This window comes from Osmia lignaria, chromosome 8 (assembly GCF_051020975.1).
Source record: "Osmia lignaria lignaria isolate PbOS001 chromosome 8, iyOsmLign1, whole genome shotgun sequence".
NCBI classification, from domain to species: domain Eukaryota; kingdom Metazoa; phylum Arthropoda; class Insecta; order Hymenoptera; family Megachilidae; genus Osmia; species Osmia lignaria.
The window spans coordinates 13,510,580-13,536,632 of NC_135039.1; the positions used below are offsets into that span (position 1 = coordinate 13,510,580).

At 42.1% G+C, this 26,053-nt stretch overlaps 1 protein-coding gene across 3 annotated transcripts in view; it reads left to right on the forward strand.

Moving 5' to 3' along the window:
- Nucleotides 1-26,053, forward strand: part of heph (polypyrimidine tract-binding protein 1 heph) — a 250,812-nt gene that overhangs the window by 21,365 nt on the left and 203,394 nt on the right. The window lies entirely within an intron of this gene.

A 26,053-nucleotide genomic window follows, 5' to 3' on the forward strand; every position in this document is an offset into this window, starting at 1 on the left:
GACTTACGCGAATATCCCGTGACTTATGCCTCCCGTTACCCGTACCGGGTCCTTTGAATATCACCCTCCTCGTGGTTTAAGCGCTTCTCCCTTCGCCCGAACCCCTCCGATTAGCAAGCCGCTCGAATCGCACGATATCAAGTTTCCGCTAAGCAAACGGAATTAGCCGAGCTACTTCTGATGTTTCCAGGAAATGTGATTCTCAGAAATGAACCGTTTCATGAGCTTCAAAACCTATTCGAGTCAATTTTGTAATTAGCTTTTTAATTAGGTTCGTACGTTACAAATTATTTCATAAATTAAGGTAATTATTTTTCGTTGTAGATTATTTTAAAAAATTATTAAAGTTGCTATAGAAAGTGCTGTGGGATAGAATTTTCTTCCTTTAAATCTTATGGAAAAACCAGTATGGTGCAGAATTTCTGCTCGAATCTGTCGGAAAGGTAGCTGGTCCGACAATAGTCGAAGATAGCCAAGGTATCCGCAAAGAGAGGATCCAGGGGGTGGATCGAACGGCAGAAGACGTTGAATCGTATTTAAATTTCAAATGCCCCTTGAGAAACCAGCGCGGCCGGATATAATCGGATATCCGGACGTTCCGTGGAAAGCTAGGTATTACGCTCGATGTTACGGGGATACCGATTTACCTGAGTAACCAGCTGGAAAGCAACTAGAAATAAACTGTGCTCCCTTTGAACACGGTATCATCCTTGAAACGTTCATACCCTTTACCTCGACCGTCGTATCTTCATTCTACCCTTGTTCTGTGATGTCATATCACTTCATATCTATGATACTTCTCATCCTTTTTCATTTATTTCTACATACAGGGTGGCAAAAATGTCAGAAGGGCGTTTGAAAAATTCAAATTAAAATTGAAATTGTAGAATACTATTTCAATATATTTATTTTGATACGTGTCAAAAAAATTTAATATTCGTCCATTTTGTACATGCGTCACTTTCTCCCTTTTGAATTCAATTTTCTGTCCGACTAGTCTCGGTTTCAATTTTTTAAAATGTATCGACTGGTACAAACGCTCTTTGTGTTACGTGTGCATTTGACGTGCAGGCATTGCCACGTGTCCTTACCAAATTCGCAGCTGTATATTCGTCAATAATCGATTTTCCAATTTCTAGTCGACATTCATTCACCCTACGTTATTCGAACGTTTATGCGACGATTCCTTTCGAAAAAGTTGAATTTCCAGTAATATTGCAGAGAAATCGAAAAGCCGCGAAAGGGAGCAACTTGATCTCATCATGGTTCATCAGTTCGTATCGACCTGTTCGATACTCGTTATATTCGATAATCAGCCAATGGACGATCGAAACGACCGTCCTGATTACCGATCACCAACTGCGCTCGAGTTTTCATCCCTTTGCTCGCATAATCTACATCCCCAACCCCCCTTCGTTCCCTTTTGTCCCGTGTCGCGCTCCTCTCGATCTCGAGTGGTGTGTCGAGACCTATAGGAGCATTAGTCTCCTCGAATCGTTAATTAACCGTTTGATGCTGGACTCGGTCCACTGGACGCTCTTGTACCCAATGTTTATCGTCCTTCACTGACTGTACCCTGTTCTAACCTGAATGTTTAAACTATTGTTAATTAAGGCCCTTATCCCTCAATTCAGATTCCCAATAATCATTGTATCTTTGGGAAATTTTGATTAAAAATGGAATTCATTTAATGTTTTTCAAAGACCAAAGGGCAAATAGGGGTAGAAGCCTATGTTGCCCCCAGGTGTACACTTGGAACATTCTCCTTTATTTACAAATTCGAATATATCAGGATATCCTGTACTTGGATCTGTATTTTGGATCTCGGAACCCATAGCACGTACTCCATACGAAACATGCTGGTTCACGAAATATCGTGTTCGTTAAAGTCGAACGACCGATGTATGTTCGTATTCAGTTTGCTCATCGATCGACGAAAGCCGATCTTCTCTGCTCTTAGGAGGCTGGAAGTGAAACGTACCGACATGGTATAACCAGCAGGTAACCGGAGAAGCTTAACGGACATACGTCCACCTTCGTGCATCCGTGTTAGACCCGTTCCATAGCCAGATAATTTAGGTCACCTCACTTGCTTGGGGATGATCCTCCTCCCTTGATACACAACAATAGTCATTAGAGGATCGGTTCGACGCCTCGCCAATACCCTCCAAGAAGGTGATAACGATGACGTCGATAATGATGATGATGGCTATGCTGATGGAACTCTGTGGCAAATACCACCCATCGTCAACCAGTTAAGTCCTGGTGCCTTCAGACCTTAGGCGTTGAGTGGTTAAGTGGTGCCATGTGGGCCAACAGTAACCCCCGATATTTCTCATTTAATTTCCACTTCTGGCATGTGGATTTAACAGTAAAGAACACGAAAGGGTTAACTTGAACTTGTCGATTGATGTTATTTCAACGTCATATCAGTTCGACCTAGCTGCCCAAACGTACCCGGCAAATATTCCCTCGACCGAAATATAATTAGTCGGTTAATTAGCAGCCGGATGTGGCTGTACATGCGCCGTGGCCACGATAAGATTTGCGTATGTGCATTTCGAGGCTTATTCTGAATCTTTCATGAAGGTGTCCGACTACGGACCTTATGCATAATGGACGTTGCATGAATGTCGAGATACAGTAAGTACGGACCTGTATCGAATTGGCGTTCTTAAGCACGAGATGGTATCTTTCAATTTTTCATTAAAAAGACACTGGTTCAATTTCGACCCTAACCACCGTAACCTAGAAATATACCGAGACTTCAACAGAATGAAATTTGATCTTGTCTTGGTATTTAAGGATTAACATCCCGACGTCGTGTTATCCTTTTTCACCGAGCAGAACCTGCGTCAGATCTTCAAATCCTTAGATTGAAGAACGATGAGGAAGTAGGGGAAAGGTTGCTCGAGCATCGTCGCATGAGAAGTTGAAATATCGTCGGACGTTGTTTGTCTCGAGGGCATACACCCTCGTTAGGCAGGCAAATATGCGACAAAAGACTTGAGGGAGGATGGGAGAAAGACGAAGAGACTTAATAATACAAGATATTATAATTGCGGGGGAAAAGGGTCCGAGGTTGAAGGAGCGTACGATCGTTAATAAGACATGTTCGACACGAAAATTGATCTCGAATGCATCCTCTTGTAAGGAGGAAGGTTGTTAAATGTTTCGGTAAGATTACGCGGAAAGTTCGGAGATATTAAATTTATTATTCTTGCTACTTTTCAGCGAACTTAATACTGAATTAATTATTAGAATATTGTAACACCGTTGAAGAGGTATTAGACATGTATATTTAAAGCAAAATTTCTGATTTGCAGTGATTGATTATGCATAGATAGATTTTGAGGTTATTTGACGCCATATTGGATTCTACCCATAATCCACATAAAGTTAATTCGCATAGGTGGCGCTCGTAAATCAGATTATAAATGGAAGTCAAAGTAATCTCAAGGAAAACAATTAAACTTGAAAAATTTCGAAACTTTTTAAAATTTACGATCATTTACCATTTACAGAAGCGTAAAATTAGGGATATAAAGGACTCTTTGGTCCGCTGGAAAGGTAGCAAGAAGTGGTATCATAGATAAGCTTAAGTTAAAGGCTCGCAAAATTTCAACGACTAATTCCCGTCGTCTTTCGCAGACCCGCCCACGTTGCCTCTCTCAACGCCACTTTGTACAAACAATCTTGGCGCGAAATTACCCCTTGCCTTTTCTTATGTCCTTGCCACGGTTATTTGTCGAGAAAGATCGAGAGGTAAGGCTCGCTGTTGCGGAAAATGAAAGTTGTCTTCTGAAGGAGTTCCCTTACCACTGAGCTTGTTCACGCGTGCGTACATAACCTCTCTAAACAACGGTCATCTTAATAACCCGCGAATGCTTCGTTAGGTTAGGTTAGGTTAGGTTAGGTTAGGTTTTCATTTTCTTCTCTATACTTTATTAGCTATTTTGTTACTATAAATGATCCAAGGTACTTGAATGATGAAAATTACTGAATTAATTAACTTTACTGTAATTATTATGACGATTGATACGTAACATTATATTTTTATGAAAGGAAAAATGATTTTAACTTGGATAAGGGTGTGTAACAAAATTCGACGTCAGAGTGGAGACAGGTTCTAACGAAGTTTTTATAGCTTCTACGTCGCAACGGCAACAGCAGCGTTAATTAATACGTTAACGAAGAGGGTGCCACCCCTTTGAGCTTGTAAAATCTATATAAACATTCAAGATTCGAGCCAGCTGTTCGTTCGACGAAAATCGTGCCTCTACGTTATCGAAACTGCCAGTCAAGGAGATCGATATGGATTTTGGCGGAGCTTGTAGAAACAAAATGCTGAAACTTTATCAATAAATTTCAATTTTCCATAAAATTTGCAAGGAATCGTGAAAAGTTGCCACCTTCTAACAATTTCTTGAAATTCTCAATAAAAACCTGAATATTAAGCATTAAACTGGGAGTGAATATAAAAAGGTGGGCCAAATTGACCCATGTATAAAATATTAGATTAATTTCATAAAGTAACAAACGTTTCATATCTTGAACCAGGTTTAAGATCCCAGAATTTTAAATAATTCTCACTGAGACGTGGAAAACACGTTTAATTAGCACAGTTGTGGCAATTAATTAACTAAGCACTTGCGAGAAAGTAGTTCTTGGTGTTCTAAATATCTTCATAGCGACAAAGGGGGAAACTAGCGATACACCATAAACAATTCATCCCACACAAATGCAATAAACGAAGAAATACACTTCCTCCAATATAATTAACACTCCGCGTCGCTCAATTACAAAGCACATTTTTCTTCGGCAATCAAATATCAAAGCCGAGTAATAAAGCGATGGTTGATAGCCGAACTCTCTGAAATCTCATCCTTTCTATCAAAAATTCTCCTTTGGAAGATCGATTTCTACGAGCAATAAACTAGAGGAACTGAGTTTGGGGAGAGCTTTAGAATTGGTCCCCGTAGCGAAGCCATCGAAATCGCAATAAAATTATTCGTGCTGGCATGCGAGTGAAGAAGCCATCCCTCGGTTATGAAGTTACGAGCAGAACAGTAGTAACAGTAAAATCAGAAGCCTGTCGACATCTCTGCTTTGACCTATCCTATCGTAAATTTAATGCGATCGTAGTAAAATCGTCGTGAACACGGCCGAGTTAAGGCTGTCCTATTAACTCGCCGCCATTTTCTATCCATCCGACGCCGATGGCACGGGTCACGTGATCCTGGCCTGTCGTGCGAGATCCAACGAAATTAACGCGCGGTATCTCGTGGGACGATGATGCGTGTTCCTGATGGAATTGGAACCTCGATTGATACCGGTAGATCCTGGCTCTCGCGTGCCTGGCACGCGTTTCGTTTGCGTCTTGGAAGTTTTCGCCACGTACCGGGTGTCTCTGAAGCGTACGAGAAAAGAATTATAGCGAAAGTTGGATATCGTGACGCGAACCTGGCAGTTATGAAATAGAGATGTTTTTTCGGCTCGAGCCGAGCGTTTGAACGTTGCCGAACGTAGAAAAGGACAGAGAGCGAAAGAGAAAGAGGCCGGAGAATCAAAGAAACCGAGATCCCCCTAAGTGATGGGGAATTATCCAATGGATACTTATGCAACTGTTACTATTTCTCGAAATAATTGACGATTATTTGAAATGTCGTTAATTAAAGAAATGCATGCCCCTGGAGGTAAAAATGCAGAAAATTATCGAATACTGTTGGATTTTATCTGGAATCATAAATGCTGTCCAGAAAACAATCGAACGCGATAAGTCTCCAGGGAGTATTGATAGGGGAGCAGGATCTGTCAGGGACAGAGAAACAACGTCGAAGCTCGTAGAAGCGAAAACTACGGCACACGGCGAGACCGACGCACAGTTATTCATAGAGAATACATTACGTGGAACTTGGCTTTGATCTGAGCCGGAGTTCGGATTATGCAGACCTCTCTCCGTGTTTCCCCGTGTGACGTGTGGCGAACGCCATAGAACAGTCAGCAAATCCAAACTGCATTAGTCGTGTCGACTGATGCAACAGAATACTGCTATCAGAAATTCGAGAACAGCTTGAGAGGCTCTCAGGAAGAAACGAATCTTGTGATATTCGTTTGAGAATCAAAAGGGGAGGATATATATTATTTTCAGAAAGATTTTGAGACATTCATCTGGGTATTTTTTAATAAGGAGGTAATCCTCGGATGGCGGACCATGGAGAGAGCCCCGATTCAGACCTGAATTTCTGAACACCCTTTGTCGTCGAGAGAAGTCTATAATCATTCTACTGTTGCATGATTATTAACCCATGATTATTGACGTAAATGACTTGCGTCAGTGGTATATGCGTGTAACTGGTCAGACCGTTACTATGACATAATGCAAGTGAAATTCGAAACCAGAGCAAAGTAGGAGCACCTCGTAACAGGGTGTGAATTTCCGGCAGGAAATGTGTTCCTTGTGATTTTTTGGAATACTTATCAAAATAAATTGAAAATGAAAATTTGATAATAAAATCTGAAGGATCATGGAACCGAGGGAGTGAAGTATGGAAGTGGAAGAGCACCTCTTTCAATATGAATAATTCGAACCGAAAATTTCATCAATTATTACAGACACATGCAAACAAAATTGGTTCGTCAAAAAAGTTTCAAAATTCCTTGCGAACCGTAACGAACAATAAAATATTTATACAACGAGGCTGTTAATGTTTCTCCCTTTGGAACACGTATGAAGCATAGCAAATGGGTGAATTTCTCTTCTCGCTTGTTTCTTGCCTTTTTCGCTTCGTGTAATGAAATTTCAACAACCTCCATCCCTTCCCTCCATTCGTAAACCAGAAATTTCGTAATAATTTGAAAAAACGAAAAGAGGAGGTAAATTCGTTCGTATTTTCCACGGTCTGATGAAATTTTTATCTTCCCAATGTACGAATTACATGGCCATGCTCTTTCATATCCTTTTCGTTTTTTCGGTGTTTCGTTATTCATCAAATTATTGATCAAACCGTGACGAATGGATTTTACGATTCAACCGAACGAATGGAACGCGTCTGTCTTCTTTTTTCACTGTTTCTTTTGAAATTACTGGGAATTTTGTTTACTTTATTCGCAAGATGAATCGCTGTATTAATTGTATATGAAATTTAAAATTCAAAGTTCGAATTTTTACACTCCACTAAAATTCCGAACTTTAGTCAAATTACCGGAGACGGACAAATATTTTTACAACTCCTGTCCAATTGAGTCACAGACAAAAACAAAGTGTGACACGACGAGGGATAAGAGGCGGAAGGGACGGCAGCGTTTAAGCACCGCGGAAAATTCAATTTGGAAAAGCGATCCGGGCTCGTGTATCTCGGCTTCAATTTACCAGTCTCGAAAGGATCATGCTGCTGTTATGGATACTGCGGATTCAACATGGAACTCCATATCGCGTTGCCAATAGAAACCAGAAACCGTATCAAACCCTTGGGGTTGTCCCATAACACGTTGTTTTACCATAAACAGCAACTAGTTTATTTTTGGTTACTATCTCCTTAATGCATATAGGCTGAATATCTGACCTTTGAACAATAATCAACATAAATATCTTGATCCAAACAGGACCAATTAAGTCATATTGAGCATAGCGTCTTAAGACGTCATTCGGCCCAACGCGTTTATTATGCTTGTCGTCTTACGACGATATCCCTATTGAAAGTGTTAATATTTCTTTTTCTATAAATAATATCGAGCTACTTAATTTACATCGTGACTTCGAAAATGTCTGATTAAAATGAAAACATGAATCGATTTGATAGATCGTTGAATACAGACCGGATAACTTTCATTTAACGAGAATTATGTAAAGGCGCAGAATTGTTCGAACAATATCGTATTATGCAGCCACTCTTTTATGAGGGCTCAGAGAGAAAGAGAGGAAAGTCGATGTAAGGCCGTCGATATCGTTAATCGAAGACGGAAATTCCCGACAAAGGATGAATAGACCGAGCAGGGAATACAAAAGCTGGATAAGTAAATAGCTGCGGGTTTACGTAACTCTCGAGCCAGCTAGTTTTCTTCTTCTTTTTTTTTACCCTCCCCGTGGTTAAGCATAAGTTCGTCGAAGCGTTGTTAACGTTTGTTCGTGGGTATCGATTACCCGGTTTGGTTAGGTGAAAACTGATACCCCATTTTCAATATGCGTTCTCTCTTGCGTCGATAATGCACCGGATAGAATCCCCTGCAAAACCTGTTCTTCCTCTATTTTGCTTGCTTTATCTATTTACTTTATCCTTGACGAGGTGTAATTTGAAAGTTTGAGAAAAATGAAACAGAGTCAGCTAATATGAAACAGGGAATTAACGAACGTCGAGGCGAAATTACCAGGGAAATGATCAGAATACCCTATGAACTGTGTAGAAGCTGGGAGACAATCGGGACGAGGGCAATCTAAGCCACGGATCCAACGTTACATCGACCAATCATATTGCGATCTGCGGCTGCACAGGCCAATTTGGCCGCAATACTAACGCACTTTGCGATTCCCTTTGTGACTTAGCGCTGGCAGACATCGCCCCGTTGATTATCCATACTTGCAGATGCACCGTGTGTACAATATCGGATTTGCTTTTGAGACGATGCCGTTGACAGTTTGATTGCGAGTATCTGGGTCTGAATTCGAACCGACTTACCCGGCCGCTGTTTCAACCGAACCCTGGCAGGTGACTGTAAATTGGACCTTTGCCTCTGACGATGAAAAATTAAGCCCTTTGACCTATGCAGATCTTCGTGTTCAGCTATAAGTTATTCCGTTTGTGTGTTTTAGTCAGTTTCAATTTCATTGGAAATAATGTCAGATATAGAGGATGCAATACTGATGTCCTGTCCTTCCCCGGCGGCATCCCCGGGGAAAGTGACAGTCTAGCGAAGGAGGCCTGTGGCTCCCCACCACTTGCGTCTAAACGCTTACGCGGGAAAATTTGAATTTCTTATTCGTACTTTTAATATTGATATTATATTTCTAGAATTTTCATTTTCCCTAGGGAAGCCTGATTTAATTATCAGTGTACTGTCTTTCACTTGTCAAGGTAGTTAAATTAAATTCGGATTTCGAATCACCACATGTAATCCGAAAAGTCGCGAAGAAATGTATGAAAAATGGATAACAAGGCGGCCGCACAAGCGCAGGGTACATTTAATTACGTATGCGCGAGTAAAACGCCATAGGGCTGCTACGAATATTTCGACGAACCTTGTAACGACGCTCATTGTTGCGCGCTAATAATAATCAAGCGCCGGTACGAGCAGCTCCGTTTGAAGTGGCTTCATTGTTAATGAGTCGAGTAATTAGCTTCCTGCAACTGGATTCGTCCAAATTCGACCGTTCGTATGCAATTGCACAGAACCTAACATGGGTGCAGTATATGCGAATCAGCTGTTCGATCGGTTATCTGTCGAGATCATATGTCTTGCGCTATTTTTGATATAATTGGATTGAATTTTAATTAATTTCAAATAGGGACGTGTGGGTAGCCGAGAATTGGGTGCTCGGAATTTTCTTCTCGACCCAACCCCACCCAGTCACTGCCCGACCCAATTCGATCATTACTGGACCAACCTCGACCCAACGCGAGGCTCGGGTACCCGTAGTTCTTCAAAAAAATACTAGGGACATCATCTCTAGATCCTGAATCGCATAAAATTGTGCAATTTATTAATAAAAAGAAGTGATCATGATGCAGGCATTTCCACACCCTTCACCCAAACTATTAATAAAGACCAATTTCACCCATCACTCCCCACGTCCCTAACATATTTATTCGTCGCTTAATTTTCATCATCAAGGCATTAATAAACACAAAGGTGTTACCCACCACGAACTACGATATTATTAATCAACTTCCTTCCCAGATCCGCGATAAAATACCTCAGCCGCATAGCTCTCCTTCAAATTATACATCACTGAAGAACCTCGAACGTAAAATCCAACTCACCCCTTTCTCGAAACAAATTTTCAAGCACGGTTTAAAACACCACCCTCATAAAGCACCCTAAATTCCAACAAACCACCCAGAATCACCATGACCAACTTTCCTTAAACGATCTCTCAAGACAATTCCAAGAAGCCTGGAAAGATCCCCCTTCTGTCCTGTCAACCCTTTTCACCCTACACGCAAATTCAGCGGAAATTTCGACGTTCTGACATCTTTTTTGGTGCAGGCAGCCGATAGTCGGGGAAAATGTTCAACTCGAAAAAAAGGGACGTTCTGAGTTATGGTTATTTAGACCCATAATTGAAATATCATTATAGGGTAAGTTCGAAAGACCGAATTGTATAAAAAATTTGAAGCTCCCAAGTACTTGATGAATTATAAATAAAAAATTATAAATGGGTTTCGTACACAGCAGCTGGAGCAGCGGTAATCAGCCTTTAGATATTTTCCTTTGCGCTTTGTCCACCGTTGGTAATGCTCCCTCTATATCCGGGCTAAGCCGAAATAATGTTGCACCGCGTTAAATACTTAAAGGCCGACCCGTGGCCCCGTTTCCGCGAGCGGCGGACAGCTTACTCGCTCGCGGTTCCGGCATTACCCGGAAATCCTTCTGCGTAATTCGTAACGCATCGATCTTGAGTTTACGCGAGCACCAAGGATTCGTGATTAAAGCATCACGGATAATCTTGCGGACCTTTGCTCACTGCTTTGGCCGAACTTGTGGCAATACTGCTGTTACTCTGAGGTCTGAATTAAGATCCTCCATCGCAGAGTATCTTAATTATATATAAATGAGTTTATTTGAGAGGCGATTATGCGTAGGCGGGCAGAGAATGTTTGGTGACTAGCAGTGGGGCCAGAGTGGGACTAAAGTAGTACATTGGGCTGAAACTTAATGCCTTCTGACGCCATTGCTTAGGATTTCTGTTAAAGACTTGGACACTAATTACTCTGGGCTGGTTAGCCATCCGAATTAAGGGTTAAGTGTTCATTTTGAAATTTGTACAGATAGTCCAATAAGATCTCGCAGGAATTTATTCCAAAATGGCGGTCAGGATTGAAAAGCGAAAAGTTCGAGCGAGTTTCCAGCTGGGCTCTTCTTATAAAAAGAAGGAAAAACAGGTCTGGCGAAGAAGGAAGAGGCCGGAAGTGGCGTGGACGTAAATAATCCGCGGAAAAAGAACGCGTTGGAGCCGCAATCACGCGGAGTGGCCGAGTTTTTCCGAGTTCCCCATAATCAACCCCCGCAGTTTTGCTGTATGTCTTTCATGGTTCCGTCAGGGGGGGTGGAACGGGTGGTAAAAAGAGAAGAAGTTCACTTCTCTATCCGCGATTACACTTCTGGGAAATGAAAAATTTCGGGGGTGAGCGGGGAGGAAGCGAGCAATACATCGCTTTTATGCGGTCTCAAGTAATTTACCCTCTTCGAGAAGAACTTGACAATTCCGCGATTCTTGAAATACTTGGGGCGAATGATTATTCGCGCGCTCTGAATGGGTGTGCGAGCAATTATTGTTTAAAATTATTCCCCGCAGCTTAGTGGTTAAATATTTTCCAACTCTATTTCAGTAAAAACGAAATCTCTTAAAAAAGAAATATTCGCAATGCGATCAAATGCTTCTGGTCTTTATCCCGCGTATGTGGTCAATTTAACGTAGAGGAGACCCCTGCGCGCAACAATGATAACATTTTCCAAAATTCAACAGCGGTGCACGGATTGAAGTAGCAATAATTTAACGATTTAACCGACCACTCAATTGCCAGCCATTTCAGGCATCAAACCGAGGCTTTCAAAATTTCCATTAAACCGATCACACGAGAGTGGCTCGATTATTTCTAACGATAGCCCTCCATTGTTTAACAGTGCAAACATGTATCCCCGACCTCTCGATATTCCGAAACCATACACCGGGGCTGTTCCAAACGTTCGCGTGCACTCTGGTAAGCTGAAATAACGGTCTTCACCTTCGGATCCTTTATGCCCTTAATCAGCTAATTAGCCGAGCATGTCCGCTCATGATCTCCTCTTGCCCGCTGTCATTACACGACAATATAGGTACAACCTCGACACGGCCTGCTTTTCGGTCCTTCTACCCCTTTGTCCTAGCCTGGACAGCGTTTAATTACGATCTCGAAGCATCCTACAACTGCGCTCGATATATCCGACTACATACATCCAATCTGTCGAAGCATACTTTACAACCCCAAGCAAGGAAGTTTCTCATTTTTCAATCATACAGCCAGCACAGATTGTCTCTAAAACAATGACCAACTCGAACAGCCTTCCCGACTTTTGGTAAATTAATTAGCAGCCGTCTGGTGCGACACAATCGTCGTCGCTGAAGAAGGGAATAGTAAGCCAGGCTCGATCAAACAGGGTCCTGGAGGCCCTTCCTTCAAAGTAGTTCGACGTGATTAGCATCTCAGCTGGCTGGCTTGTTAACGCGACTCTGTACGTCTACAAAGAGACGAAGGAAGGAAGGCAAGGGTGTGCAAAACACACGGCAACCAGATTTATCGCGGCGGACAGGAATTCTTGACGTGCTGGAAAACGGAACGAGCACAGAGGGATCGCGAAGGCACGATAACGACGGGAGGAGGAACGGTGCCGATCGAATAACGAGGCGAACAGGTGCGCCTCTGTGCACCACTGTGAAATAACTGAACAACCCCGTGGAACTTTGTTCGTTATTCCGACAATTAGCGGAGCCTGTATTTCTTGTTGATTCCGCCATCGGGATAGAACGATGGTGGAAGGATTCGTTCAGTTGCGACTAAGATCGTTTTTGTTCATTTTAAGGGCGATGGTGTCTTTGCCTTAAAAGAGGGCACTTGGGGTGGTACAAGGGCAGGAGAGGGACCTCCCCACACGTATAGTCTTCATAGACTTATATAGACGGAACATAAGTGCGGGTACCCGAAAATTTTGGTCTCGAACTGGGAGGGGGGGGGGGCTAGCAGAGTCTCCTAATCAATGCCTTCTAAGAAATGTAAGTGTGAAATTTTTATATTTCCAGCTCTTAGCTTTTGGGTAAATACGGATGAAAGAAGTAATTTCTAGTGGTCCTTGAAAATTTTATGTGAATCTATAAGGTAATTCTATGAAAACGATGGAGAAAACTCATTAGCAGTGCATAGAATTTTTCTCGTACGAGCTCGTTAAGGACAGTATTTTCAAGAAGATGAGGTTGCTTTGAAAATACTCCTATACAGGGGTTGGTACGCGTTTTTTATCACGTTTCTATGGGGTTGAATAGGGGTTGGATTGGAATTTGTAATTTTTTAAGTAGATTATTCCGTTTCTTCTTCTGAAAGTCCTTCGCTCTCGTCGTTCAAAGAATTTCGTAATTGAAACTGTTCACGAGTATAATAGTTATCTGAATTACGGGAAAATGTAATTTTTCAACCCGTTCTGTTTCTCATTTTTTATAATTATAATATCGTGGAGGAATGTCTGCGTCATAATTTCTTTCTTTGATATTCGCAATTTGTTTTTCAATTCTCTTAGTAGATAATTTCTCGTTGAAATCCTTTCGTTTCTTTTAATCAGTTAAGAAGAATTTTATTATAACTAAAAAGTCTTATAAAAGACAAATTTTGAACATCTTTTTTTAAGCAATTGTTAAACAAAAAATTTCGATCTTTTCACATAACATAAATGTATCTTTCGAATATGAATTCGAATTTTGAAAAAGTAAAATTCCTCAGCCATTATGTTACGAGGCACCCTGTAGGATCATCGTAATCCCAGCTTCGCGGAAGAAAATGGTGTGTACAACAATTTTCTCCTCGTCATCTGCCTTTTCCATCATCCCCTTTCTCGTTGGCCTGACTTTTTCTTCGCTTCTGAATCGTAAGCAGAGCTCGTGTCACTATCTTGACGTGCCCTGAAGTATATTCGAGACAGTTCTGTATTACTCGCACCAGAGATTCTCAATCGAGAATGTATCCGAGTTTTCTGGACGAAGATTGATAACAACGAACACGAGTCAACTACAGTTCCCCTTTCTTTTTTCAAAAATAACATAAGTGATCTAAATATAAGAATATTATTTTTTTAAATAACATAGAGGTATAGCTGCATGAGATTCTATTGTTGTGATGAATCAACCCTTGGTAATCCTCCGAATTCTTTTCGAACGAAATAAAGTATTTTCGAGTTAAATTTCGAAGACGGCCCCATGGGGAATCCCTGCGTAGAATTAGTAGACACAGCCATATTAAGGGAACTAACGGGAACATAACGTTGGCTTCATCCCTCCAGATTTTCAAATATTCATTTTCTCATAGCGGGAACGGGTCTTGCATGGGCTACTCTCCCCGTTCATCAGGGGGATGCAATGGATTACCCGGTAATGTCATAACCCCCATCTGTGCCACCCCATGGCACCCCTCGGAACCTTAAGACTGAAGACGACGACCCTAGGAGCTGATCCGATTAATCGAACTTCGCGTGTCAACCATACGTTGCCGTTCAAAATTGATGAGCAGCTCTGTTTGTTACAAAAATTGTGTTTCTAATATTCTCTAATAGGGCTCTCTAGAGAAAATGGCGCTATAGGGGAAGTAGCAATTCTCAAAATCCTAATTTTACTCGTGACTATTCGTAGAATCATTAATTAAAATTATTTTTACTATCCTTCTTTGGCCCAAACTTTTCTGGGCACCCTGTACAGAGGACATTCGGCCAACGAATTCCGGACACGTTCACGCGTCTCGCTCATATTGACGGTCGACTTGCCACGATAATGACCGACCGGGCCGGGGCAAAAGTGCAGCAGGGATCCTGGTCGTCCGCGCGTTCCCCTTTCCGCGACATGGAAATCGGGCCAGCATCGATTACGATATCGTCGTGTCGCATGACAGAACGAGCCACCCGGCCATCACAATACGCTAATGCGACATATTGTTCAGCTCGGCAAAAATTGCCGCTCGTTACACCACCGACAATGGACGAGTCACTGTCCTACGCTACCAAACGTTCTGTTGAAAATTATAGTGGACATATTCTGACTTCGGGTCAGGTCCGTTCTGTCCGGTTGTTGGAGAAGAATCGAGTTGGTTTAAAAGATTAACTGGAAATATTCTGATATGCAGTGGATTTTTATTGCGCGACGAAATGGCGTAAAGAAGAATGTCGATAGCGATAGTTTTGAATCGGAAGCAATTTTCAGGAGCATTCTCACTTCTGAACAAAGTGCTCTGTTTTCAAATTTATCATTTATTTTCTTCTATAAAATCCCCCCCACCTAAATTTAACTAAGAAATCTAACCTAAATTCAACTGCCTCCTAAAACACCGGAACGAAACTTGATCCAAATAAACTCGGGGCGAACAGAATCTTCAAAGAGCCCCGCGGTGGAAAGCGGAAACAAAGGAAAACCTGCACACGGTGTATTTTTTTAGCCGGACCAAAGGACAAAGGGGTAACACGAAACGAACGTTGAACGTTAACATTCGCTAGAGGAAAAACAACCAGTTGGATACTTGAAGCGAAACAACCACGAGGACCGCAGAGCGGCGAACGGCTGGCCGTTGATTGACGATTTGCATAGACAAATAAGTTCCGGGCTCTCTGATGAGTCGCGTCGCCTAGCCTGTTTACCTAGCAGTCGAATAATCGTTTTCGAAGCGATTTCGAGAACCGTGTTGAAATGTGCAAGGGCAAACAATGGCCGAGTACCTTTCGAATTCGTTAATGCCGATCGACTGGCTCGATTTCCGTTGGCATCGACCTCTCGAAGACCTTTGAAACATTTTTAACCCGAAGAAAATAATGGTAGTGACTTGGAGATGGTGAATTTTCAAGAGAATTACATTTACAATTACTTTAGTGCCTAAATTGAAGGTCGAAGAATTCTTTCTAGGGGACCCGAGCTTGAACAAATCTCACCACGAGTCCTAAATTCAAGAGAACAATCAACTCTACCTTCGAAACAACCGCTCAAAGCAAAACGTCAATCTTAATTGTTGCTTGAAGGCAGGAAAGCAAAAGACAGTACATAAATGTAGGAACGTCAGAAAGTTGGTGGATTATCAACGGCTAGACCTCCCTCGAGGATGGACACAGCTCTCGGTTCTATTAAGACAGGGCTAATATACGAAAAGCATAATGGAATCCGTTGGAAATTAAGTTCCACGCGGCGCGGAGAGTTAACGCGTGCATAAAATATGCAGGAGCCAAGGTTTCCATGGGGTTTCTTCGCCGCTCAGGGAAATTAATCATACCAGGACTTGGCGGAGGCCTGGTGTGTTTGTCTTCCTACCGTTTCCCATTCGTTCCCGGCTGCGGGAAAAAGAACTCGACGCGCAGGAATCTTGGTCGCGATTTTAATGAAGACAAACGTCGTGTTCCTTTTTCTGTCCCTCGGCCACTTTGCCGGACGAATTTGCAAAGGGATTGAGGTTATGCGAGGCGCTGCTTGTAACTCGAGATTTTAATTAAGGAATAAGGTATAAAACCATGGAATTATTGATTTTATGACTGTAGGAAAGTTATTAGTGCTGTTTTTGTTTCATTACAACATATAAAGTTTCATAATTACTGGTTCATTTTAGTATACTTACGGTTTAGGTTAGTATACCCCTCTAAAAAGGCCCATTCATTTTGTTGCTGAGAGCGTGGACAAGTGCTGCCACCATGCTATGGCCCCCATAGGCTTGGGTCGCTATTAAAAGAGGTTATGTTCCTCTGATGATGCGTAGTTTTAGTCGTAGGTTAGTCCTTTTACTACCCATACTCACGAATCCTGCGGGAACGGTGAGAAACGACCCACTGGAGGCTACTTTAGCTCTTGTTCTCAAGGAAAGGAGGTTATGCGTATTTTGTGGGCGGTCTGGCAAAGAACAGAGGGTAAAACAGGATAATTGTGGTGCTTGTTAAATGAAGATGTACTGTGTCTCCAGTATTATTAGCCGTACTTTTGTAACCCCCAACATGCAGAAAATAGAAGTTACCAATACTTATAACTGCTGTTTGACTCGATGGTCTCTTAGAGTGTCTGGTATTTGGTAATTGAATTAGCCGGAAAGCTACTTCCGAAGTGCCAAATTTGTTAAGTTAAACTGCTAATCCCCGGCAACTTAATTCCCCGTTATCAAACTCGTACCCACGAGGTAAGGGTGAAGGGTGCTTGCGAGTTCGGTCGTGTCCAATGAAGCTCGCCGATAAACAGGAAAACTCCGTAAGCCGCCTAACCACCCCATAAATCATCGACTCCCTGTACACGTGTACTTCCTCTGTTCCTTTGTTCCCAAGTTTTCAAAATTCAAAAAATCATATTTGACTTAATTTTTACTTTCACTCCACCATAGAACGTAGCGACTTAATTATAGCCAGCTTGCACGATAAAATTGCAAATTCCCGTCTCTTTTCCCTAAATTATACATCCTCGAAGAAGCAGCCGTTCTAAACGGATTTCCAAGCACAGTTCAAAACTCCGACCCCAGTAGCAGTGTTCTAAATTCAAACAAACCATCCGGAACCACTGCGGCCAAGTTTCTCCGAACCATCTTCAAAGTCACTACCACGAAGATCGAAAGAACCCGTCCCTTTCTATCTCGTCCATCCCCTTACCACCGTTCCCTGGAATTCTAACGGAAATTCCAGTGTCCTGACACGGTTGAGGATCTGGCGTTTAGGCACGAAACACAGACTGCGAGGTGACTGGCAATTAGAACCGCAAGGTATTCTAGCGTGGAGTGGGGAAGGAACGCCTGGAAGCAGGCAACCCGACAAAACTAACGACTAGGAGATAAACGGCTCAGCAAACGACACGCGTAACGAGCCAAGGTGCCACGTGGAAACGGACTGGAAATTCGCCTTAGGGAGAGCCAGAGTGTCGGGAAATTGTGCAGGATACGTGGTAAATAAGAGACAGGGTCAGCTTTCTGTTGGATATGGGTGTCTTTACTGAGATACTTTTCAAATGATAAGATTTCCAAATGAAAAATTCATTTTTCCCTATGGCTCTCGTTATATTGCCAGTCGAGCCAGTTCTTCCCCACACAGAATGCGCTATAGGTACTTACGGGACACGCTGTATTCCCGTAATCAAATGTGTCTACGTGTGTCCAACGTATGCTAGTGACCGATAAAAGGTGACTGCACTGGATTACCCGTCTATTTGTCGCGAGAAACTAATTGCAGCACGACTGCGGCCATGCATCACGACGACAACGGTCTCTTGGAAAAGCACGCCTCGGTTTCGAGTGAATTACTGGCCAGAGGATTGCTTTATCACTTTTAACGACGCCCTCGTTGACTCGTTTCCAGTATACTGCTCACTCTCCAGTGTTTTCGAGTTCACTGGGTAACCTTGAAGGGCTTGTTACACGGTAGAAGGACCAAGGTATACGTTTCGTGGTTCAATCACTGCAGCGCGTGCCGTTTCGAAAGTTTCGATGGTATTTCGAAAACTTATCAGGTTGATCCATGGTGAATGTTGGATAAGCTTCTAAAGTTGAGTAGAAAGTCATTCACTAATTTAATACTTTTTCTCTTTGTATGCTGAATTTATGCTTTTCGATTTTTAATAATAGCAACGCAATATGAATTATGTCCAGGTAAATAAAATTACCTGAAAGCCTTCTGCACTATGCATCTATAGTGTTTTATCTCCGTGTAGGTGTGTCCGTGTACGAAAGTTTCGACTACGATAACCGTGAAGCGAATCGGGGACACGGAAGCTATTTTTCCTCGACAAACTTCCCATGTATTATTCACCCCTTGCGCTTCTGATATTTCACCCCTGAATGCTCTAACGCGTTCAGGTTACACGCTGAAGACACGATTCTTCAGGATAACTTTTTGATGTTTGTAAAACGCCTATTTCTCTGATTCTCCGATTATGAATTCAGACTGATTGAAATGTTTATTTCTTGCGTCATTTATACTTTCAAAATCTACGATATTAAAAATTGAGGGTTGCTTAGGAATAACAAGTTTATGGGACCGCCATTAGTTACGCGCCATTTTCGCAAGAACTATGTTCGCTTTGGGCATACCATCAAAGGAATTAACAATTATCTTCATCTCGAGATAGGATCAAGTTTTTCCTGCTCGCTTTCCCGTTTCGTGAAGGGCGAAATTAACCGGGAGAAAGAGAAACGTCCGGATAGAAAAAAAGAGGATGGGAAAGGGGAGTGAAACGACCCTTTGGCGGTGCTTAAAGTACCTTCGGCGGTTACGAAACCTGCAAAGCGCGCCGGATATCCCTTTAATTTCGCGTAAGCCCGGTCTTAAGTTGCGGCGAGCAAAAAAGCCGCGGGAAAGTGGGAGCAAACGCGGCTTTCCTATCCTCTCGAACACGCTTCAACAACTTACCGGCTGTTTGTGGAACGATGTACAATAGGTTTTGCTTCGTTATCGTAACTAAGCACGATAATTAACTCAGACTAATAAAATGTGAGCTCTATTGCAAATAGCAATTAAAAGAGAAATAAATATAAATAAAATAAAAATTTGTTTAAGTACTTGTAGCAAAATAAGTGTACACTTGTGATCAAATGAAGTTTCCCTAGGGAAAATGGCGATATAGGGGAAAAAGGAATTCTCAAAATCTTAATTTCGACCATATTGATATTAAGAAAAAGGAATATAATTTCGTATTATTATATATTACAAAATTACTATTCAATTTATTTAAAATGTTCTCTTTGCAATGCTGATGTTCATTTGACAACCTAACCTATAAGGCTGTTCATTGAATATCCAAGCATAACCTAACCTGATGAGTTAAAAGCCAACGAAGTATCGCGTCCATATCACGTGATCCAGTTCATTTAATGCTGTTTGACGGTGTTCGAACATCATCTTACTGTCAGCTCGAAGCTGGATCACAGGGAATGCATCATTTAGCGTGCGCGTAGAACAGCTCGTTGCGCGGGAAAGCAGCTCGACCTGGTGATGCATTGCCCCGGGAGATTAATGTATCGCGGCGCACAGTTTGTTAGAGTGAATAACGACCGGCTGCAATAATGATATCGCCGTTAAGCTGTCCGCAAAAGTTTCGTTTTCGCGGCCATACACAGCAAACGATCTCCCCTTTCAAATTCGATCGACTCGAACAAACATGACCATTTTTGCATTTTTCCCCTCAATTTTTCAACAATACAAATATATTTTATTCAATTGTGATCAGGTGTAAAGGTCTGATCACGTCGTGCAATAGAGTAGACTCTCTTCCTATGGAAATATAACCTAACATTTTTTAAGTTTTTCTGCATATGACACGTGTGTCTATGTGTCTAGACAAGGATGAAAGAATGGCGAGAAGAAATATGGCGCTCGTCGCACAGTTCATTTAACCCCTGCCACGATTTCTCTCTAACCAGCTGCCCACCAGGGTGTTGTAACTCGCTAATGAAGTATTTATTATTCCATTACCACGTGCCACGAATTCACCTACTCTATCGCTCCTCACACGTTGTTTTCTCTGCTCACATGAGACACCTACAACTATGTTCCTTATCCTTTGATGAAGTGAGTCAACTTTGCATAGAAAGGGTGCAATATCCCTTTGAACCTTAACTATTTAAAGTAGAAGGTTCTTGATGTCCTAACTTAGGGACTCTAGAGATGAGCCTTTTTAACTGTAAGTAAGGAAAAATTAAAGTGAGGTGCAGACATGTGAGAGCAAGAGGCATTCTTGACATGGAATTATCGAACAGCTTCTGTACTTTGAAGATAAGTTTCTGAGAATATTAGTCATTTGATTTGAACATTTGCTATCTATCACGACTACAGTTGATAAATATAATAAATATTTGATTCACTTGAAATAATGTTTAATATTAGTTCCATGGGAACATGTAATCAAAGCATTGAAGGGGATAAACTGGATCCTTAGACACGCATGGATCGTATTTGTGACGATATTGGAAACTAATCAAGCGCTCTGTCATCGTCGCTGTGTTATCAATCTCGATTATGCGGCCGGAGACGAATAATGATTAAGATCATAACAGAAGCATCGACTAAGATCAAAATTACTGTCATGCAACCGAACGCTGCCATTCTAAATAGAATTAAGAATATACACTTTTGAATTATGATTTAATTAATTAATTGCCAGAATTATTTTTCCCTTTTTACTTAACATTGGAACAGAGAGAAACCACTTGTACCTCGATTCCAATAGGCACCTGGCTGCTCTGTACGAGTACAAGTGACCCCTGCATGCGTGTTTATTCAGCGCACGGCCGTTCATTACCCACATGACAATATTGGTTGATGGGAATTGCTTGTATCCCGTGGTACGCACCATTTGATATGCGGGCCCTTCTCTTACTCGCTCTGTGAGTCACTCGTCTATCCGACCGATCTGTTTGACGTCGTTCCTGCCAAGTTTTTTACCGTAATTGTGAGCCATTATCGGAGACTCAATTGGGATATCATAATACACAGGGTGTTGGAGAAGGACCCAGATGAATGAGCAAAGACTTCTTGGTATGTTCTTGGGAAAGTACGATTGTCTTCAGAGGAATTGTGACCCTTTAAGGTGGCCAAAAATAAGAACAGTTCAATTGGACGAGACATTCCATTGAAGCCAATTGATAAAACGCCAAATGGAACAACGGGGACGTTTAGACCTGGCCATACACCCTGACGCCACGTCTCTTAACGATACGCGCGACATTTATGATGCCATGCGGAATGACGCACCGCCATTTCTTATTGGACATTCTAAGGAAAACGATTTATTATTGCTAGCCACCGTCCGTTTGAACTGGCGACGAATAATTTGTTGCGTCTTGTATGCGCATAGCCGTGTGGTCTGGATACACACTGTCACCCGAAAATACCGGGCTGTATTTCAACGAGAAAATAACACGATTGACACGTGACATTTGCAGCCTTTGAAAGACGTTCGTGAAATATTCATTGGGATGCGTATTCTGATGGTAATTGAAGAGGTTAGGGATATGTCTCTTTTGTTAGGTTAGGTTTAATCTGTTGACCGGTTTGGTTCTACCAACTAATAATGTGAAACTGTAAATATAAAATTAGATTGATTTATTTTTTTAAATCAATTTGAATTTCACGTTGAACGAGGGTGTGAAAGTAAAGTTAGCATAGTTGACCCTCTGTAATATTAGTTTGATTGGAATCGATTCGTTTACATTTCCGTCGATACGATATTGTACCAGAGCTCATGAATGAGATCGAGGTTACGCAATGAACGTAACTTCGTAGTAACTGCGAGTAAAATCGGAAAGGAAGAGATACGAGCGTGAAACTCGATAAAACGGGCTCATTCACTAGTTATCTCGGACAAATATGTACTCAGATACGCCCTTACATAATGCATTTCTCTGTTCTTTGTCCGCGTGTATCCGGACTGTGTACTTCAACCAGTGAAATAATTCTCAAACAAAATTCAATAGGACAAAAACGAATATTGAAGAACTACACAATTTTTAAAGCGTTTAGTCACGTTCAAAATTGGAACCGCAGCCCTCTATCGAGCCACCCCATGAATAAAAAGTGAACGCAACATTTTGGTCAAGCAAAAGGGCTTCTCATTGAACGGGACATCATCCTGTCGTCTAGTAGGTTGCGAATATTAGCCGGCACGTCGGTCCTCTGGCAAAGATTTGACAAGCTCACAAAGAGAAAGGGAGAGGGGGGGCGCAGATCCCTATGGAAGCTTCCACTTGGACGTCCTGGAATGGAAACGAGCAGCCCTACCAATCTGACATCTGCTGTCAGACGGTTTGACAACGAGATGAGCGTAAGCATCCGTGGCTCGCGAAGCTCGACCGATATCTGATGGATTTTGATTATGCAAGGGTCTGTTGATGTGTCTTCTTTGATAAAATGCGTCAGCCAATGCGAATTTTTCGTCAGCCATAGTGGCAAACCATGAGGGATGGGGCTGCTGACGGACCACCTACGTCAGTGATGCCAGTTCTCAGTGAAATGAAACGAAGATTACAATATTACTTAGATGGTCTCTAAATAGCACAACGATTTCATCCCATCAATATTCTTCCCCAACTGTGCCCAACAAGCACAAGCTTAAATTGCCCCAAAGCAAACTTCCTCGACATAGAGTTCCCCTGGCCGAAGAAAAATGATGATTACTATTCATCAACTTCTTCCTCGTCAAAACACTTGCCATTCACAGCTAGAGTCCTAATTTAGCCCAGGGCAAAATCCCCATAGAACGAAAAGCCAAAGTTAGACAGCAGCGTATCCATGTGATAGCTGCTTAAACGTCGCGAAGTTTAGTCGGAACTGTTATTGGAAAGTCAAACATCGAGCGGCACGGAGCCGGGTCAAAAGTTGGCCACGAGCCCAGCTCGTGCTGTTCTGGCACCAGCATGGAGGGACAAGCGGCTCGTGTGCCGCGCGGGAGCGACAGAGACGAGCGAAGATACGAGAGAAGAATAAAGAGCCGAATCGCAACAAGTCGCTTCTAGCGCGACACGCTTTGACACCGTGGTTAATTAACTGGCTATATAGCGTATGATCGACTTGTCCGCGGCAATTAACGCGGGCTCGTGCGCGGAATATTTTCGGGATGGGCAATTTATAGTCCTAATTGCACCACCATCTTCCGTCCCTGGATACTTGTCTTTCACTTGACTCGCGATTTTAATTTGGCCGCGATTTATGCCCAGTCTGCAGTGGTTCCCAATATGTACTGACCATCGGGGAATTTCCATGGATCGTACAGCTGGGTAAAGTATTAAATAGAGCTTTTTGCAATCATATAAGAGCGGTGAGAAAGATATAGGAAGGATTTGAAGGAAGATAGAGCGCCTTTTGTCAAAGGTCTGTTGGTAGACTCATCAGTATGGCTATCTAGCAGCGCCATCGTTGTGACCGCGGTAGATCCTGGAACCTAATCCCATGGATACATGGTACTCATGGTATCCTAAGAAAAGGAAGTGCTTTTTTACAAAGAATTTATTATTATAACACTAAACACTAAAGAAGAGGGAAATGTGAGTCGAGGAAAGGACAGGCTGGTCAATTAATTAACCAGCAGACGGATGGCAGATGGCGCATACCGTAACGATGAAAGTGAAAGAAAAAGACAGCATAAAACGAAGAAAGATAGAGAACAAGAACCGATTATGACGTCCCTCTTCTTCTGTTATAGTCATCGAGCTCCTTAGAGAGCGGAGGAGGAGCGATTACTTAATTTAGATTAATTTTGCTTCCCTCGTTTCTTACGCGTCTGGCCACTGGGAAGATTTCTCTGGTATTCTGCTGGAACTTTGTTCTTTTCCAGCTAGAGAAAGTTGAAGGGGAATATGGACGGTGCAGATGGATTTTGTGAATCGTGAATCATCCATGTATTAGAAAAATTGGTTAACAGTCTTTTTAATGGTCACCCTTAGTAACTATGGGCAGGGCCGGCTTTGGCGTGTCTGTCACTCTAGACAAGATTTTTTTCACCCCTCTGCATATGGTGCAGGGGGGGGGGGGGGCTAATACTATAGGGATACTCAATATTTATTACAAATCACTTTTTAATTCATATTTAAATGTTTAACTAGCGTATCCGGGTGACCAGTTTCCATACAAATTATCGTGGAAATAGTGGTCATTATCGGTAACAGATGTCCCAATTAAATCTTCAAAGCTGGAACGTCGATACGTCCTCGGCAATGACGCTCATTTTAAATTCTCGTCTGTCGATCGGTTCACGAATGATCGAACGAGCGCGTAATAGGTTCTTAATCGGACTTGAAATTCAGGTTCACGGTTGTTCGATCGAGAGGCGAGGAATCGAGGCGTGTCGTTTAATCGGTCGCTTAAGTAATTGTTTCCGCCTCGTTGGCCGTCGTGTTGAGACGCAAAGGAGCATTAACATAGGTACCTACCGATTTCGCATTTCTGGCAGCAGTCTTTTACATAAATAATGTTTAATACCTAACATCCTTCCGTTATTAAATGAAATTTTCTGTAGTCATTTTCTTCAAAATGATTTAGCATAACTGCCATTGGTTAGTTTTTGTAAGTTTTGGTCACGATTGGAGTTAATTATGGTATATTGATTACTCTGTGGAATGGAATCGAGCAACAGTCTCAAGGTAGGTCTTCATCTACCAAACCTGCGTCACTTTACCTTCTTTTATCGCGTCTTAGTCGTTTAAAGCAAGTTCCTCGCGAAAGAAACACGGCTATACGAGACTGTTGTTAGTTAAAACTCATAAGTCTTCGCCGTGACTTCGCGACGCCGCGTGAAAAGGCTTCCCGGTCAAACGGCGCCCACGATAAATCTTAATTCGCGCGATGAAAGCGGCGCTTAACGTTTCACAGGTTGAGATATGGGCTTCCTTCGTTGTCTCCATTTCGCGCGAAAAAGGAAAACGAACTGTGCTAAAGAACCATCGTCTGGTTTTCATATTTATTTCTAATCCATTTAGCTTCTTCAGGATTAGATGATTGAGTGGTTATTGTAGGTGGGCATTAGGGGATGCGGGTACCCGAATAGATATACCACATTATCTCAGCTTTATAAATTCCAATATGGAAATCAATCAAAGTATATTAATTTCATACAGTTCCCGGAAGTTTCAATTTTCGATGCGCCATTTTGAATGGACATTACCGGCGGTCATTACACGCCAGAACGACAACGTTCCGCGGAACGGACCAGGAACATGTGTTTTGGTATTCTTGCAGCGTGAAATGATAATTCATTACCTAACCTAACCGTGCTTTTCATTGGATGGTCAAACACGGAACAGTTTTATTTTCTTCTTTCAGGTCTATCGATCACAGCGATGAATGTATTATCGTGTTTCGATACGTAGCGCGCAATCTCCTGGTGAAAAATGAAGTTCCTCCAATCGACTCGCGTTGTTTCCCCGTAATAATGTTACCAATTTATCGGTAATTAAAGGCTGCCACGCGAAGCACGCCGGTATGCCAGTTTAATTAAACTTTTTCTTTATTGTTGCTGCCGATCGTTAAAACCGTTGTAACGGGACCAAGATATCGCGAATATCTGCGCTCTATTTTTCACCCTCATCGGGCTGTAAAAATTCATGCTTTTATAAAAGAATTAAAATTCTCATTCGAAATTCCTCTTTTTGCAACTAAACTGAAATATTTC